At 45.4% G+C, this 18,423-nt stretch overlaps 1 non-coding gene across 1 annotated transcript; it reads left to right on the top strand.

The window, feature by feature from the left end:
• The first annotated feature begins 2,358 nt into the window (after positions 1 to 2,358).
• On the top strand, positions 2,359 to 2,465 carry LOC137964348 (small nucleolar RNA R71). The gene has a single exon (XR_011115545.1). It is a non-coding gene; the product is annotated as a small nucleolar RNA R71 (small nucleolar RNA).
• Positions 2,466 to 18,423: the final 15,958 nt, after the last annotated feature.

Here is an 18,423-nt window from a genome sequence, read left to right as displayed (position 1 = left end):
GATCAATGAAAGGTAGTGGGAAGTGATCCTTCCTAGTGGCAGAATTAAGTTTTCTATAGTCAATGCAGACACACCACTTGGTGGTAGTTCTTGTGGGAATCAATTCACCACTCTCATTTTTCATTATCTTTATCCCCCCTTTCGTAGGGATAACTTGAATTGGACTCACCCAGGTGCTATCAGAAATAGGGTAAATGATTCCTGTCACAAGCAACCTGATGACTTCTTCTCTCACAACCTCTAGCATATGGGGATTTAACCTACGTTGCATCTCACGTGAGGCTTTAGTTCCCTCCTCCAAATGAATACGATGCATGTATATAGAGGGGTTAATCCCTTTTAAGGCATCAAGAGTCCACCCCAATGCCTCTCTGTGTGCTTGTAAAATTTCAGTCAATTGTTCCTCCTGGTCAGTACTCAAATCAGAGGCAATAATGACTTGCACTGAGTTCATGGGCCCCAAGAATGCATACTTCAATGTGGGAGGAAATGGCTTAAGATCTAGCTTGGAAGTTTCAAGAGGTTTGTCCAAGTCAAGATGAAGATCATGTGGATGATCAGTTGTGACAACCTCACAAGCTTCCTCCAACAAAGGTACAGAACTGAGTAAAGAGTCAACCTCTCGGAAATATGTTTCCTCATCAAAATAATCCATGTCTAAAGTTGTTATGTAAGACTCAAAAGATTCAAGAGTGGATTCATCATTAAGCATAACATTCTCTATCTTAAATGCAGAACTCAAATCATCAGACTCAAGTGGATGGTGCCCGGCATTAAACACATTCAACGAGACCTTAAAATTTCCAAAAGACAGCTCCAGCTCACCACTTTTACAATGAATGACAGCATTAGATGTGACTAAGAAGGGACGTCCTAGGATGACAAGCATTTTGGTTGGTCACATTGACTACTGGTTCTGTATCAAGAACAATGAAATCAACTGGGAGTAGAAATTTGTCAACTTTTATCAAAACATCTTCAACTATTCCTCGTGGTATCTTGATAGAACGGTCAGCTAGTTGAAATGTGATGGGGGTAGGCTTCAATTCCCCCAAACTTAATTGCTGGTACACAAAGAAAGGAAGCAAATGCACACTTGCCCCTAAGTCAAGAAGAGCTCTCTGGATGGTATGTTCACCAATGACACATGAAATTGTGGGGCATCTAGGATCATTAACTTTAGGGGGAGTGTTGTGCTTCAGAATTGAGCTTACATTCTCAGTAAGAAAGAGCTTTTTGTTAACATGTTGTTTTCTCTTCTGTGTACAAAGGTCTTTCAAAAATCAAGCATAACCAGGGACTTGCCTAATAGCATCAAGAAGTGGAATGTTAATGTGAACCTTACTAAATAGTTCCAACGTTTCATGCATGCTATCTCCTTTCCTAGGTGGGCCCGAAAACCTCTGTGGATAAGGAGCTGGTGGGACTTAGTTAGGGATCTGCCTCCATGTTGGTGGAGAACTTGGAGCTTCTTCACTCAATGATGTGTCCCCATTCTCATCCTTTGACTCCTTAGACTTAGTGGTCCCTACCCCATTATTCAACTCATGATCACTCCTAAGGGTGGTTATGGCTTTGGCTTGCTCATGGTGGGGATTGGAATTCGACCCACTCTCATATGTGCTTTTGGGGTTAAGAATGGTTTGACTCGGGAGTCTATTTTGTGCTTGTTCACTCATGTGGCTGGCCAACTGACTCACTTGCATTTCAAGTTTAGCAATGGAGGACTATGTATTCTGCATGAATAATTGAAGTGTAACCTCAAGTGAAGGTTTTTGTGGAATCAATGGCTGTTGAGTGAAGTGTGGGTGCGGAGCTTGGGGTTGAGTAAACCCTGGAGGACCCTCAACCTGTGGGCCCTTGGACCATGAGAAATTTGGGTGCCTAGCCTTACCCGGATTATATGTTTCCGAAAAAGGATCATTCCGGTTTGGTCTATGAAAATTCTGGACTGCATTCAGGTCCTCAATGAGCTCCGGGTAGGATGAACTAGATGGACACATTTGTGTGGGATGAGATGAACTAGAGCATATGGCACAGACAGTAGATGGGTTAGGAGCAAGTGAACTATTGGACACCATAAGGGCATCAATCTTTCTAGTCAACCCCTCAATCTTGGCCATGAGCATGGGTGTTTCACTAACCTCGTAGAGACCCCCTCTTTTGGCTTCGTGGGATCTCCTATCAACATTAAATGATGAACCCCATTGTTGAGATTGATCACTCAACGTTTCAAAGAAGTCCCACGCCTCACTAGCACTCTTTCCCATCAAACTCCCACCACTCGTTGCATCTACCATGAATCTAACCTGGGGTGTAAGACCTTGATAAAAGTATTGCATTAAATGCCATTTCTCAAACCCATGATGCGGACACCTATGGATCAAATCCTTCCATTTCTCCCAAGCCACATAAAAGTGTTCACCCTCCTGCTGCATAAAGTTGGAGATTTCTCTCCTGAGGGCTGTAGTTCTCTGAATGGGAAAGTACTTAGACAAAAATTTCGTGACTAATGTGTCCCATGAAGTGATGCTGCCCACCTCTAAGGAATTAAGCCAAGACTTGGCCTTATCCTTAAGTGAAAATGGAAAAAGTCTTAACCAGATAGAGTCATCTGAGAATTTCTGGAATTTGAAAGTCACACAGATATCTAAGAATTCCTTGATGTGGTAATAAGGGTCCTCCTTCTCCAACCCATAGAATGTAGGGAGGAGTTGGATCACACCTAGTTTAAACTCATAACTAGCAGCAGTAGTCAGTGGCAATATAATGCAAGAAGGTGATGTTAAGTGGGATGGGATAGAATAATCCCTCAGGGCTCTACGGTCACCTGCTGCAGGTAACTGTAATGGTTCACCATGATTGGCCATGGTAGCTCCTAACTTGACTTCTGTTGTTTTCCTACCAATATGTTCTACCTCTTCAACAAAGGGAGCTAATGGTTCACCAAGGGAGTGGCACCAGTGCATAGAAACACAAAAAGAAACAAAACTAACTATAAAATTATGGTAACAAACTAACTACTGAAAATACGAACTAACTAGAAGAAATAAAAATAACTCCATACAGAATCATCAAGATAAAACTATTAAAGCAAAAAAAAAAATCTAACCTACGACCATGGAGAACAAAGAAATACACTTAATATGTGCCTCCCCGGCAGCGGCGCCAAATACTTTATGTGAAATTTAATTACATCGGCTTTTATACCTCGCAAGCGTACGAATCATTCATGTAATCTAACGGGAAGCGAGGGTCATATCCACAGGGAGGACTGAGTTTTGTTCATTCTTCAATCAACTAGCCCAACCAAATATGATGAATTAATTTGAACTAAACATTAATTATATCCTAAATTATTAAGAAATAATCTAATTAACTACTTGCACAACAGGAAATGTCAACTCCAGATTTTACCGTGATTCGTGCCTCTCTCGAGTGCCACATAACCACGAATCCGGATTCTCAATCCTTGAGTCTAGCCCCTCTCTGGTGCCTAGAGTTAATGACAGAGATCAGATTACAATAGAATGCAATTGTGATGATGTTAAAATTATCAACTCTGGATTTTACCGTGATTTGTGCCTCTCTCGAGCGCCACGTAATCAAGAATCTGATTTCTCAATCCTTGCGTTAAGCCCCTCTCAGGCGCATAGAGTGAAAGACAGAAATCGGATTTAAATGCCTAAATCCAACCTAAATTATAATCCTACCCTAACTAGCTAATTTAATCAAATATCCGAAAAACAAATATTCGATAAACATTAATTCTCAAATCAAATTCAATAAACATTCAAAACCTAAGTTCAAACTATAGAAAAATTAAATTACAAAATGACGGATTACTCCCCTTCTCCTTCATCTTACTCGGGCAGCAAAGGCTCATTCTCACGGGTGCTGCAATTTCCAGAAATTGATGGTTTCGGGTTGCAAGAGTGAGTGGCCAGAGGTAGAGACGACACCGGCGAAGAAGGATAGAAACCCATGAATGGAGGTGGTGCGGCGGACAATGGAATGGAGCCGAAGTCCTTTGACCGGCTCTCTCGAGTCTCGGTCGGAGTCGGAATAGCTCCGAAAATGGTCAGAAATGGGTAATCGATGCCGGAGGATGGTCGGAATGCGGAATCGGCGCCGGAGGAGCCCTCTTGGGTCACCTCTTGGCCCGGCGAATAGAAACTGGCAGTGTCAAACTCATCACGATGGAGACTCTCTTGAGCTCTCCTGGGTCTGTTCTCGGTTTTCGGATGGCGGTGGACGATGGTGGCACGGTGAACGACGGTGGTGCGCCGAACGACGGCTGGAAATCCTCTCGGGCCTCCCTTCTTTCAGTCAACAACCTCTCCTGTTTCTCCCCCCTCCTTCCTCTCTTTCACAACTATTTTACCCTAAAAAAATCTATCTCTTTCACTAATGGCATTTTTTAAAATATCTCCTTCTCCACCAAAATTTCCCTGAAATTCCATAATTGAATCCATAAAAATCATTTCAGGAAGAAATAAACCTTTAAAGCAATGAAATATAATTCAAGAGAGAAAAATATGCAATATAAATAGTCATTAATGCCAAATTCAATAAATGCATGTTTCATTTGAAAACCAATAAATACCCACCTATAGCACAATTATAAGGGTTATTCTATTATAATTAACTTAGTTCTCGTTTCAGAATCTGGCATCTATTAGGTGTACCTGGGGACATTTGTGTTGTTGTTGCTGTGAAAGCTCCCTGGAGGGGTCTGAGCAAGGCACATACGAGGCATAGGCGGGAGTGGAGGATCGGGGTATTCCGCCGGGCATGAGCCACTGCCCGGACGGGGAACCTCTCGTGAACCTAGGGAGTTGAAAATTTGGAGCATGGTCTCCCGAAGCTCCTAGATCTCCGTCTGAAGCTCTGTTCGAAACTCTTCAATGGTTGTATGCCCATCCGCTGGAGAGGAAGAGTCGTCCAAGGTGGTCCTATTTGATACCACTTTGTTAAGATCTCTAGCCATGGATCGAGTCACCCTACGCTCTCCTCGGTCTTCCATGTTTAGAGATGGTGAAGATCTGTGTTTCAGATGCTTGGAATGCCCAATGGCGACAGAGAAGTTCGCAGGGAAGGTGAACAGTCATAGCGAGTTCCAACAAGGAGATGAACCGTCAAACTGCTGGAACTCGGCAGGGAAGGGAAGAAGATGTGTCTGTTGGTGGGGCAAGAGAGGCTATGGAGGAAGGTAATCGAAGATGGAAATAGTTCATAAGATTAGACGGAAGTGATGAAAACTGACGAGCTCGGGATGGAGGAGAAGGAACGTGAAGTAGCAACTCGGGAGAGGGGAAGATGAACGGACATGAGGGATAACCAAGCTTTGGAGGAAGCTTGCACCTAGGCCTCGTTGGAGAGAGTAATTGATCTCAATTAATGTTACGGTCCCGGGTCATGGATCGAGTAACACGGCGTGGGATTTGTGAATCCAGCACTCAGGATTTACTCACTTCACGTCAAGGGTCTGTGTATGAGTATTTCTCCTTAGTGCTTGGCATGAGGAAAGATCCTCTTTCGAGGGTCCTACCGAGTTGTTGTGCTAGGTAGAAGACCCCATAGCAATGATGTCCTTGTTAGAGCAAGGTGCTCTCATTTTTTGGTCACGGCAAAGAGGGTTTGGCCCTCTTTGTTGCTGCTCTAGCTAAGAATGCAATCCTTCTTTCTTAAATAACTTGAAACACGAGTTTGGGATAGATTAATACCTCTTCTTGGATGCTATGATCCACTCCCACGTTGCACCAGGATTTGCTCAAGATTTGAGGATAAAAATCCTCACTTTGCTGCTGCTGCCAAGAGGGAGGATAGACCTCCTCTTTGGGCTTGGAAAACGGGCAGGAAGCTCCTTTTCTTAGTAGGGATGATGGTGGATGAATTTGGGTGAAGATGGATGGCAATGGATGGTGAAGGATAGGTTGGATTTTTGGAGTAAACCCTAAACTCGAGATCTAGAAGTGATCTCAACCTATTTAGACTAGGTTATTGTAAAATCTCAAAGCTTCCCTATTTCATTCATACCTATCCCTTAAATAGGGAGTTTTAGGGTTAGGGTTACAATAATTCCTCATAATGCCCTTACATATAAAGTAATTAGAAATAACTCCTACTTAAAACAATATAAGAAATAAATCCTACTTAGAACAATATAAGAAATAAATTCTACTCAAAGAAATATAAGAATTAAATCCTATTGAGTGAGTTGTTGTTCTCTTCTTTGTTGTGTGACTCGGTGTACTATTGAATCCACAACATCTGCCTCCCCATGGAGAAAGAGCTTGTCCTCAAGCTCAAAAGTTGGGTAGACTTGTTTGAAGATGTCCACACGTTCCCATGTTGCAGCGTCGGGGTCAGTGTCCGTCCATTGAACGAGAATCTCCCAATGATCATTGGTCAGCCGTGCACATAACACCGCAGTTGGGTTAAGAATAACCTCGCCATGATCAACCGGTGGTAGGAATGGAGTGGATGTAGGTTGTGCTCCAGAATGCGGCTTCAAAAGAGAGACATGAAACACATCGTGAATTCTGGTTGTGTCCGGTAATTTGAGTTGATAGGCGACTGGTCCCACGCGTCGAAGAATGGGAAACGGCCCAAAAGATCTTGGTGAGAGCTTATGACGTGGAGGTCCCGCTAGAGACTGCTGACGGTAGGGCTGGAGCCGTAGCCACACATACTTTCCAACCTCAAAAGAGACGTCACGGTGGCCTCTGTCGTATACATCTTTCATCCGAGCTTGGGCACGTCTTGGCTGTTCTGTGATATTCTGTAGCAGTAGATCCCTGTCTATGAGTGCTTGATCAATCGTGTCCACGCGGGTGGACCCTGGGTTGTATGAGAGGAGACGAGGTGGATCCCGGCCATATATAACCCGAAAAGGAGTGGATTGCAATGCAGAGTGGAACGAAGTGTTGTAACAGTATTCGGGCCACGGAAGCCATTGAATCCATTGCCGCGGATGATCCCCCACCAAGCACCGTAGTTACATCTCGATGGTGCGATTCACCACCTCAGTCTGCCCGTCTGTCTGTGGATGATAGGCGGAGGAGAACTTCAATTTCGTCCCACTCAAGCGAAACAATTCCCGCCAAAAGGTGCTTGTGAAAACTGCATCTCTGTCACTCACAATGGATTTTGGAAAGCCATGTAAGCGGACTATCTGCTCCAGGAAAGTCTGAGCAACCCGTGTTGCTGTATACGGATGAGCCATCGGTATAAAATGCCCGTACTTGGAGAATCGATCAACCACTACGAAAATTACGGATTTGCCGGCTGACAGGGGTAGGCCTTCCACAAAATCCATTGAAATGTCAGCCCAAACCTGCGTAGGAAGGGCCAGAGGCTGGAGAAGACCGGCTGGACTCAAGTGCTCAGCTTTGTTGCACTGGCATACCTGACAGTTGCCCACATAAGTCGCAATAGAGGGTTTCATGGCATGCCAGTAAAAATCAGCTCAAATTCTGTGCAAGGTCTTCTGGATCCCCTCGTGTGTACTGTCGTGGTAGGCCGAGAGAATAGCTGGAATCAACTCGGACTCAGGTGGAACGAAAATCTGATGCTTTTAATAAATAAGTGAACCTTGGATGGACCACTTCACATTCATTGTCCCTTCTGAGATCTGCTGATGCAGTTCCTGCAGTGCAGGGTTAGTAGCATGTGCTTCTCGCACCAAGTCCATAATGAGAAATCTCGGCTGGCTGATAGAATAGACCGACTGCTGATCTTCAAAACACCGTGACAAGGCATCTGCCACCTTATTTAATCTCCCCGCACGATACTCCACGGAGAAGTCAAACCCCAACAACTTACTGATCCAGTGCTGCTGTGGCGACGTCGTCAAACACTGTTCTAGTAAGAATTTAAGGCTGTAGTGATCCGTGCGTATGAGAAAAGCCCGGCCCCAGAGATAAGGCCTCCAATGTTGGACCACTTTGGCCAACCCAATCAATTCGCGCTCATAGGCTGCCAGTTTTTGATGGCGGACTGCCAACTGTCTGCTAAAATAAGAAATAGGATGGCCCAACTGTTGTAAAACGGCCCCCATGCCCACGCCCGAAGCGTCGCACTCTACCACGAACAATTCGTCGAAGTTGGAAAGTTGTAATACTGGCGCAGATGCGAGGGCAGCTTTGAGTGCCACAAATGACGTGGTGGCCCCCTCATTCCAAATAAAGGAATTTTTCTTGAGTAAACTTGTCAATGGTGCTGCTACTGGCCCATAGTTCTGAATAAATTTGCGGTAGTAGCCCGCAAGACCCAGAAAACCCCGTAATGCAGAACACGACTGTGGTTGCGGCCACTCGTGAATAGCTTAGATCTTCTCGGGATCCACCGTAACCCCCTCATCTGAGATAATGTGTCCCAGATATCCCACATGTGAAGCCGCAAAAGAACACTTGGAGTGTTTCAAATAGAGCTGATGTGCTCTTAACAAGTCGAAAACAATCCTCAAGTGTGCCAAGTGTTCCTCAACCGACTTGCTATATATCAAAATATCATCAAAAAATACAAGAAAAAATTTTCGAAGATAGGGGCTAAATACCTCGTTCATCAAAGCTTGAAAAGTGGAGGGTGCATTGGATAACCCGAACGGCATGACGACGAACTCAAAGTGGCCATGGTGCGTGCAGAACGTCGTCTTCTCGATATCAGAGGGGTGCATCCGGACCTGATGGTATCCTGAACGGAGGTCGAGTTTAGTGAATAACCACGACCCATGTAACTCATCCAGAAGCTCATCCACTACCGGAATCGGGAACTTGTCTTTTACTGTCTGTACATTCAACTCCCGATAATCCACGCAGAACCTCCATGTCGCATCATGTTTCTTCACAAGTAAGATGGGTGAAGAGAACGGGAAGCGGCTGGGATGAATAAGACCCTGTTTCAACATCTCATGGCACTGACGATCTATCTTGTCCTTCTGAAGGTGTGGGTAACGGTATGGTCGCACGACCACTACCTCAGAACCTGGTTTCAGACAGATCTTGTGGTCACAGTGCCTCATGGGAGGCAACCCCGAAGGCTCCTGGAAGAGGTCATAGAACTCCTCAACCAGACCATCACTAGTACTAGCAGGCTGATCCTGTGTCTGCAAAGTGTGTATGCGGTGGGTCCTGTCCACCTGACAGCCCTGTAAGAGCACCCAACTTCCGGCCAAATCAAAGCTCATGGTTAAAGCCGAAAAGTCCCACAGAATGGGCCCCAATGTTTGTAACCATTTAATGACTAAAACCATATCAAATCCCGCTAGGGGAATAACAAAAAATTCCGCATTAAATGAAGTAAATCCAATGGAAAAAGTTACCGCCTTACTAATCCCATAGCTAGGGACCTTCTTGCCATTGGCCACTGAGATGGTGGTTGTCGGATGAGTGTGAATCTGGAGCTGGAGATGCTGTGCAGCTGTCAAACTCATAAAATTGTGTGTACTCCCTGAGTCGACTAGTCCCACCAGTTCTCGGTCGATGACATGAGCTTGGACTTGCATTGTAGTAGGCGATTTCTGCCCAGTAATAGCATGCAAGGATATCTCTGGTGGTTCCTCCTCGATAATATCCTCTGGTTCCTCTGGATCATCTGAATCCTTCATCTCGAGCCAAAATAATCATTTACATTGGTGTCCGACCCGATACTGCTCATCGCAGTTATAACAGAGATTTTTGGACCGCCTTTCTGCCTTCTCCGCACTCGTCAATTTTTTTATAAAGCTCGGTAGGGAATTACCAGGGCGGGGATCGGCTACCCGAGTCGTAGTCGGAGTGTGTCTGGATGGTGTTGATGTAGATCCTCCCTGAGATGAATTATAGCGGCACCCTTGCCACGTGGAGGAAGTGTTCCTCTCACTCGACCAACCCGGCTTACGTTGTTGCAACTGTTGTCGTTGTTCCATTGCTCGGGCCATATTCATGGCATGAGCTAGATCCGTGGGCATAACTAGTTCTACCTCTAGCCGTAAATACTCATTGAGACCTGCTGTGAATAAGGAGACCTGCTGGTCAACCAATACCCTCTCTCCAGCACGAGCCAACTTTTCCTGGAAGAGTTTTTGATAGTGTTCCACCGAACCCGTTTGTCTCAATAGGACTAACTCTCCCAAGGGGTTGCTGTTGGCGGGAGGCCCAAATCTAACTGTGCATAGATTTTTAAATTCGCCCCAAGTCATTCCTGGTCTCTCTTTCTCTACTTGAGTCACCCATAACATGGCTTCATCTGTCATATGGAAAGAGGCTAGTTGCACCTTATCCCATTCAGTAGTCCCTTGGTTCAAAAAAAAAAATTCACATCTATGCAACCAAATTACAGGATCCACAGAACCATTGAAATGGGGAAACTCTAACTTGGTGTACCTTGGGATTGTGCCTCCATGCTGAGGTGCTTGGACAGCAGTGCGCCCAGGCCACTGCTCCCCTCTTTTGTGATATGGTTGAGCAACCTCTAGTACCTTTGGACTCTGATGTCTCTCTGTTCTCAACTCCTGTAGCATGCTAATGATTCGGCTCATCTCTTCTTCCAAACCACAAACCTTTCCCAACACTGGTTGTGCTGTTTCAAGGCTATCTTCTATCTTTTGTATCCTGATTTGGATTTCTTCATTGCTGATATGATCCCCCATGTTACCCTGCTCTGACACCAAGTTGTTACGGTCCCGGGTCATGGATCGAGTAACACGGCGTGGGATTTGTGAATCCAGCACTCAGAATTTACTCACTTCACATCAAGGGTCTGTGTATGAGTATTTCTCCTTAACTAGTACTTGGCCAGGAGGAAAGATCCTCTTTTGAGGGTCCTACCGAGTTGTTGTGTTAGGTGGAAGACCCCACAGCAATGATGTCCTTGCTAGAGCAAGGTGCTCTCTTTTTTTGGTCACGGCAAAGAGGGTTTGGCCCTCTTTGTTGCTGCTCTAGCTAAGAATGCAATCCTTCTTTCTTAAATAACTTGAAACACGAGTTTGGGATAGATTAATACCTATTCTTGGATGCTATGATCTGCTCCCACATTGCACCAGGATTTGCTCAAGATTTGAGGATAAAAATCCTCACTTTGCTACTTGGTAAGGGAGGAATTCGGCCTCTCTTTCTGCTGCTGCCAAGAGGGAGGATAGACCTCCTCTTTGGACATGGAAAAGGGGCAGGAAGCTCCTTTTCTTAGTAGGGATGATGGTGGATGAATTTGGGTGAAGATGGATGGCAATGGAGGGTGAAGGATAGGTTGGATTTTTGGAGTAAACCCTAAACTCGAGATCAAGAGGTGATCTCAACCTATTTAGACTAGGTTATTCTAAAATCTCAAAGCTTCCCTATTTCATTCATACCTATCCCTTAAATAGTGAGTTTTAGGGTTAGGGTTACAATAATTCCCCATAATGCCCTTACATATAAAGTAATTAGAAATAACTCCTACTTAAAACAATATAAGAAATAAGTCCTACTTAAAACAATATAAGAAATAAATCCTACTCAAAGAAATATAAGAATTAAATCCTATTGAGTGAGTTGTTGTTGTCTTCTTCGTTGTGTGACTCGGTGTGCTATTGAATCCACAACAATTAACTATGATTCAAAGCTTCCCTTTCATTCCAATGAAGTCCCTATAAATAAATCGAACGCCCCCATACACAATCACTCAAAGCACAAATGTCTGACAAAATTACAAAAATCCCACTAAAGGAAACATGCAAAAAATTAAATCAATTGCCCCTACGTCTACCTGCTACTCTTGATCCTATGGAGTCCATAACATCACTCCCCTCCTAGAGAAAGTGCTTGTCCTCAAGCTCAAAGTTGGGGTAGAGTGCTTGAAATTCCGCCAATGGTTCCCAAGAGGCTTCCATCGGATCCATCTCCGCCCACTGGACTAAGATTTCCCAAAGATCATTGATGCGGCAAGCCTGGAAGACATGAGTTGGAGTGGGCAATACGTGACCATCATGGCGGGGCGGTAGAGGAATGTGCAACATAGGTGAGTAGCCCTTGAATGGCTTCAGCAGGGAAACATGGAAGACATCATGAATGTGGGCGTCGGGAGTGGTGGTGGTGGGGGGGGGGGGGGGGGGGGGGGGGGGGGGGGGGGGGGGGGGGGGGGGGGGGGGGTGGGGGTGGTAACTGGAGACAGTAAGCCACGTTGCCATTGCGCTCCAAGACCTGGAATGGGCCATAGTACTTGGGTGAAAGTTTGTTTCATTTAGACACTGTGAGGGACAATTGGCGATACTTATGAAGACGCAGCCACACATAGTCACCTGTGGCATAAGATTGGTTACGGTGGCCCTTGTCATAAGTATTCTTCATGAGCACTTGAGCCTGTTGTAATTTGGCTCTGACCTGGGCTATCATGCGGTCTCTATCCTCCAATGCCTGATCAATAGCAGCAACCTGAGAGGAACCAGCAACATAAGAGACAAGTCAAGGGGTTTCCCAACCATAAACCACCTGGAAGGGAGTGGTCTTGAGAGTTGTGTGGTAGGCAGTATTGTAGCAAAATTCTGCCCACGCGAGCCAATGGACCCAAGTTTTGGGACGATCGCCCACAAAGCAATGCAAATACATATCAAGAGTTCAGTTGACTACCTCTGTTTGCCCATCAGTCTGGGGGTGGTAAGCTGAAGAGAAAGCCAACTTGGTGCCCTACAGCTTGAAAAGCTCCTTCCAGAAGTTACTAGTAAATATTGCATCTTTGTCGCTGGTGATGGATTCCGGGAGGCCATGAAGTCTGACAATGTGATCCATGAATATTTGAGCTATATGAGAGGCTGTATATGGATGTGATAAGGGAATTAAATGCCCATACTTTGAGAAACGATCCACCACCACCAATATGATAGATTTACCAGAAGATTTTGAAAGACCATCAATGAAATCCATGGAGACATCGGCCAAAATCTGAGTAGGGAGTTGTAGGGGCTGGAGCAAGCCTGCGGGGCTTTAAGTTTCTATTTTGTTGCATTGGAAAACATGGCAGGCAGATACATAGTCAGCTACCAGTCTTTCATACCTTTCCAATAAAATTCGCGACTAAGGCGGAAATTTGTCCTTTGTTGTCCTTCATGGGTACTGTCATGATATGTGGAAAGGATTGTGAGCAATAAGGCCGAGGTAGCAGGAAGATAAAGTTGTTGCTTGTACAAGATGAGGCGGTCCTGTTAGCTTCTCTTGCCATGGATTGAGTCACCCGGCGATCTCCTCTTGCTTCCAGATTGACTGACGAAGAAGGGAAGGATTTGGGGGTCTTTGAATGCCCAGTGATGAAGGAACGTGAGCCTTTGAAGGAGCTCCAACCTTAGGCCTCTTTAGAGAGAGTACCCGATCTCATCTAGACTAATTGATCATTGCTTGTCGTCATTCAATCACTTGACGCCTTAAATAGATCAGGGAAAAATGTCAAAGGTTCTATAATTACAATTAGACCCTTATTGAACTTCAAATTATAATTAAACCCCTAAGGTACTGAAATACAAGTTTACTCCATCTATTCTCTTCTCCAGTTCACCACTCTTGATGCTATGGAGTCCATAACATCACCCCCCTCCTGAAGAAAGAGCTTGTCCTCAAGCCCGAAAGTGGGGAATAGAGTCTGGAAGGACTCGAGTGTCTCCCAAGAGGCTTCCACCAATTCCTCGTCAGTCCATTTAACGAGCACTTCCCAAGAGTTGTTAACTCGCCTTGCTTGAAGGATCTGTGTGGGAGTGGGCATGGACCTGCCATCTTTGATCGGAGGCAGAGGGGTATGCAGCAGTGGTGAGTCTAGCTTGAACGGCTTGAGAAGGGAGATGTGGAACACGTCATGTAGCTTGGCGTCCGGTGGGAGTTTCAAACGATACGCCACAGTGCCAATACGGTGTAGGACCTTAAACGGCCCATAAAATTTTGGAGAGAGCTTATAGCGTTTGATGGCGTCAAGAGAGAGTTGGCGCTATGGTTGAAGTTTGAGCCAAAAAAATTCTCCGGGTGCAAAGGAAAGGGGACGATGTCCTTTGTCATAAGTATGCTTCATTGTGGCTTGTTAACGTTGTAACTGAAGGCGGACCTGAGCAAGCATTGCATCTCTGTCGGCTAATGCTTGGTCCAATGCTACTACCCGAGAAGATCCCGGTTCATAAGAAAGTAGACATGGAGGTTCGCGTCCATAAACGACTCAAAAAGGGGTAGTACCCAGTACGGTGTGGTATGAGGTATTATAACAATACTCTGCCCATGCTAACCAACGAACCCACTATCGAGGAGTGTCCCCCACAAAGCACTGCAAATACATCTCCAATGTGCGGTTAACCACCTCTGTCTGGCCGTCTGTCTGAGGGTGGTATGAGGAAGAAAAGGCTAACTTGGAGTCGTGGAGCTTAAATAGGTCCCCCCAGAATTTACTGGTGAATATAGCACCCAGGTCACTAGTGATGGTCTCCGGAAGTCCATGGAGGCGGACAATATTATCCATGAAGAGCTGAGTGACTTGTGTTGCTGTATACGAATGGCTGAGGGCCATAAAGTGGCATATTTCGAGAACTGGTCTACCACAACAAGAATAATAGATTTCCCTGCAGAAGGAGGACGACCATCGATAAAATCCATTGAGAGATCTACCCATACTTGTGAAGGAAGTTGAAGTGGCTGGAGCAAGCCGGCGGGTTGTAAGGATTCAAACTTATTCCTCTGACAGACCTGGCATGCTGCAACATAATCAGCAATGACCTGCTTCATACCCCTCCAATAAAACTCCCGACTGAGGCGGAAGTATGTCTTCTGTTGGCCCTCATGTGTACTATCATGAAAGGAGGCAATAATGGTAGGAAGGAGTGCCGACGAAGGATGAAGATATATGTGTCCTTTATAAAGAATGAGACCATCCTGTAGTGTCCAGTTATTGTCCTTGGAATGGTTCTCGATTTGAGCTTGTAAGGCAAGGAGATCCGGATGATGACTAGTATCCTGACGGATTGTGTCCAACAAAAGGGACCTGGGGTGGCTCAGTGCGTGCAGGTGTGAATCCCCCAATTCTCTGCGTGACAAGGCATCTACTCCACGGTTGAGATAACCCGGTTTTTATTCCAATTGAAAATTGAATCCCATTAATTTGTTGAGCCAATGTTATTGTGGTGATGTAGTAAGGCCCTGGTCCAATAAGTAATTGAGGCTACAGTGATTTTTCCGTATAACAAAAGGTCTGCCCCACAGATACGGCCTCCAATGATGGATGGCTTTGGCCAAACCGATGAGTTCCCTTTCTTAAGTGGCTAACTTGTGATGGTGAGGAGCGAGATGGCGGCTGAAATAAGCAATGGGGTGTCCCCGTTGCTGCAAGACGGCACCTATACCTCCCTCAGATGCATCGCATTCTATGATGAAATTTTTGGCAAAGTTTGGCAATTGGAGAACTGGAGCTAACGCTAATGACTGTTTCAAGTTGTTAAACGAGGAATCCGCCAACTGAGACCACTGAAAGGCATACTTCTTCAGTAAATTGTGTAAAGGTGCTGGTGGGTGACCATATTCTTTGATAATTTTTTTATAATACACTGGTAACTGGAGACAGTAAGCCACGTTGCCATTGCGCTCCAAGACCTGGAATGGGCCATAGTACTTGGGTGAAAGTTTGTTTCATTTAGACACTGTGAGGGACAATTGGCGATACTTATGAAGACGCAGCCACACATAGTCACCTGTGGCATAAGATTGGTTACGGTGGCCCTTGTCATAAGTATTCTTCATGAGCACTTGAGCCTGTTGTAATTTGGCTCTGACCTGGGCTATCATGCGGTCTCTATCCTCCAATGCCTGATCAATAGCAGCAACCTGAGAGGAACCAGCAACATAAGAGACAAGTCAAGGGGTTTCCCAACCATAAACCACCTGGAAGGGAGTGGTCTTGAGAGTTGTGTGGTAGGCAGTATTGTAGCAAAATTCTGCCCACGCGAGCCAATGGACCCAAGTTTTGGGACGATCGCCCACAAAGCAATGCAAATACATATCAAGAGTTCAGTTGACTACCTCTGTTTGCCCATCAGTCTGGGGGTGGTAAGCTGAAGAGAAAGCCAACTTGGTGCCCTACAGCTTGAAAAGCTCCTTCCAGAAGTTACTAGTAAATATTGCATCTTTGTCGCTGGTGATGGATTCCGGGAGGCCATGAAGTCTGACAATGTGATCCATGAATATTTGAGCTATATGAGAGGCTGTATATGGATGTGATAAGGGAATTAAATGCCCATACTTTGAGAAACGATCCACCACCACCAATATGATAGATTTACCAGAAGATTTTGAAAGACCATCAATGAAATCCATGGAGACATCGGCCAAAATCTGAGTAGGGAGTTGTAGGGGCTGGAGCAAGCCTGCGGGGCTTTAAGTTTCTATTTTGTTGCATTGGAAAACATGGCAGGCAGATACATAGTCAGCTACCAGTCTTTCATACCTTTCCAATAAAATTCGCGACTAAGGCGGAAATTTGTCCTTTGTTGTCCTTCATGGGTACTGTCATGATATGTGGAAAGGATTGTGAGCAATAAGGCCGAGGTAGCAGGAAGATAAAGTTGTTGCTTGTACAAGATGAGGCGGTCCTGTTAGCTTCTCTTGCCATGGATTGAGTCACCCGGCGATCTCCTCTTGCTTCCAGATTGACTGACGAAGAAGGGAAGGATTTGGGGGTCTTTGAATGCCCAGTGATGAAGGAACGTGAGCCTTTGAAGGAGCTCCAACCTTAGGCCTCTTTAGAGAGAGTACCCGATCTCATCTAGACTAATTGATCATTGCTTGTCGTCATTCAATCACTTGACGCCTTAAATAGATCAGGGAAAAATGTCAAAGGTTCTATAATTACAATTAGACCCTTATTGAACTTCAAATTATAATTAAACCCCTAAGGTACTGAAATACAAGTTTACTCCATCTATTCTCTTCTCCAGTTCACCACTCTTGATGCTATGGAGTCCATAACATCACCCCCCTCCTGAAGAAAGAGCTTGTCCTCAAGCCCGAAAGTGGGGAATAGAGTCTGGAAGGACTCGAGTGTCTCCCAAGAGGCTTCCACCAATTCCTCGTCAGTCCATTTAACGAGCACTTCCCAAGAGTTGTTAACTCGCCTTGCTTGAAGGATCTGTGTGGGAGTGGGCATGGACCTGCCATCTTTGATCGGAGGCAGAGGGGTATGCAGCAGTGGTGAGTCTAGCTTGAACGGCTTGAGAAGGGAGATGTGGAACACGTCATGTAGCTTGGCGTCCGGTGGGAGTTTCAAACGATACGCCACAGTGCCAATACGGTGTAGGACCTTAAACGGCCCATAAAATTTTGGAGAGAGCTTATAGCGTTTGATGGCGTCAAGAGAGAGTTGGCGCTATGGTTGAAGTTTGAGCCAAAAAAATTCTCCGGGTGCAAAGGAAAGGGGACGATGTCCTTTGTCATAAGTATGCTTCATTGTGGCTTGTTAACGTTGTAACTGAAGGCGGACCTGAGCAAGCATTGCATCTCTGTCGGCTAATGCTTGGTCCAATGCTACTACCCGAGAAGATCCCGGTTCATAAGAAAGTAGACATGGAGGTTCGCGTCCATAAACGACTCAAAAAGGGGTAGTACCCAGTACGGTGTGGTATGAGGTATTATAACAATACTCTGCCCATGCTAACCAACGAACCCACTATCGAGGAGTGTCCCCCACAAAGCACTGCAAATACATCTCCAATGTGCGGTTAACCACCTCTGTCTGGCCGTCTGTCTGAGGGTGGTATGAGGAAGAAAAGGCTAACTTGGAGTCGTGGAGCTTAAATAGGTCCCCCCAGAATTTACTGGTGAATATAGCACCCAGGTCACTAGTGATGGTCTCCGGAAGTCCATGGAGGCGGACAATATTATCCATGAAGAGCTGAGTGACTTGTGTTGCTGTATACGAATGGCTGAGGGCCATAAAGTGGCATATTTCGAGAACTGGTCTACCACAACAAGAATAATAGATTTCCCTGCAGAAGGAGGACGACCATCGATAAAATCCATTGAGAGATCTACCCATACTTGTGAAGGAAGTTGAAGTGGCTGGAGCAAGCCGGCGGGTTGTAAGGATTCAAACTTATTCCTCTGACAGACCTGGCATGCTGCAACATAATCAGCAATGACCTGCTTCATACCCCTCCAATAAAACTCCCGACTGAGGCGGAAGTATGTCTTCTGTTGGCCCTCATGTGTACTATCATGAAAGGAGGCAATAATGGTAGGAAGGAGTGCCGACGAAGGATGAAGATATATGTGTCCTTTATAAAGAATGAGACCATCCTGTAGTGTCCAGTTATTGTCCTTGGAATGGTTCTCGATTTGAGCTTGTAAGGCAAGGAGATCCGGATGATGACTAGTATCCTGACGGATTGTGTCCAACAAAAGGGACCTGGGGTGGCTCAGTGCGTGCAGGTGTGAATCCCCCAATTCTCTG

This window comes from Aristolochia californica, unplaced genomic scaffold (genome assembly GCF_029961685.1).
Source record: "Aristolochia californica isolate CCGP_79_NKW_82.1479 unplaced genomic scaffold, dmAriCali1.0.hap1 SCAF_4, whole genome shotgun sequence".
Classification (NCBI taxonomy): Eukaryota; Viridiplantae; Streptophyta; class Magnoliopsida; order Piperales; family Aristolochiaceae; genus Aristolochia; species Aristolochia californica.
This window is presented reverse-complemented; position numbering and strand designations above follow the sequence as displayed.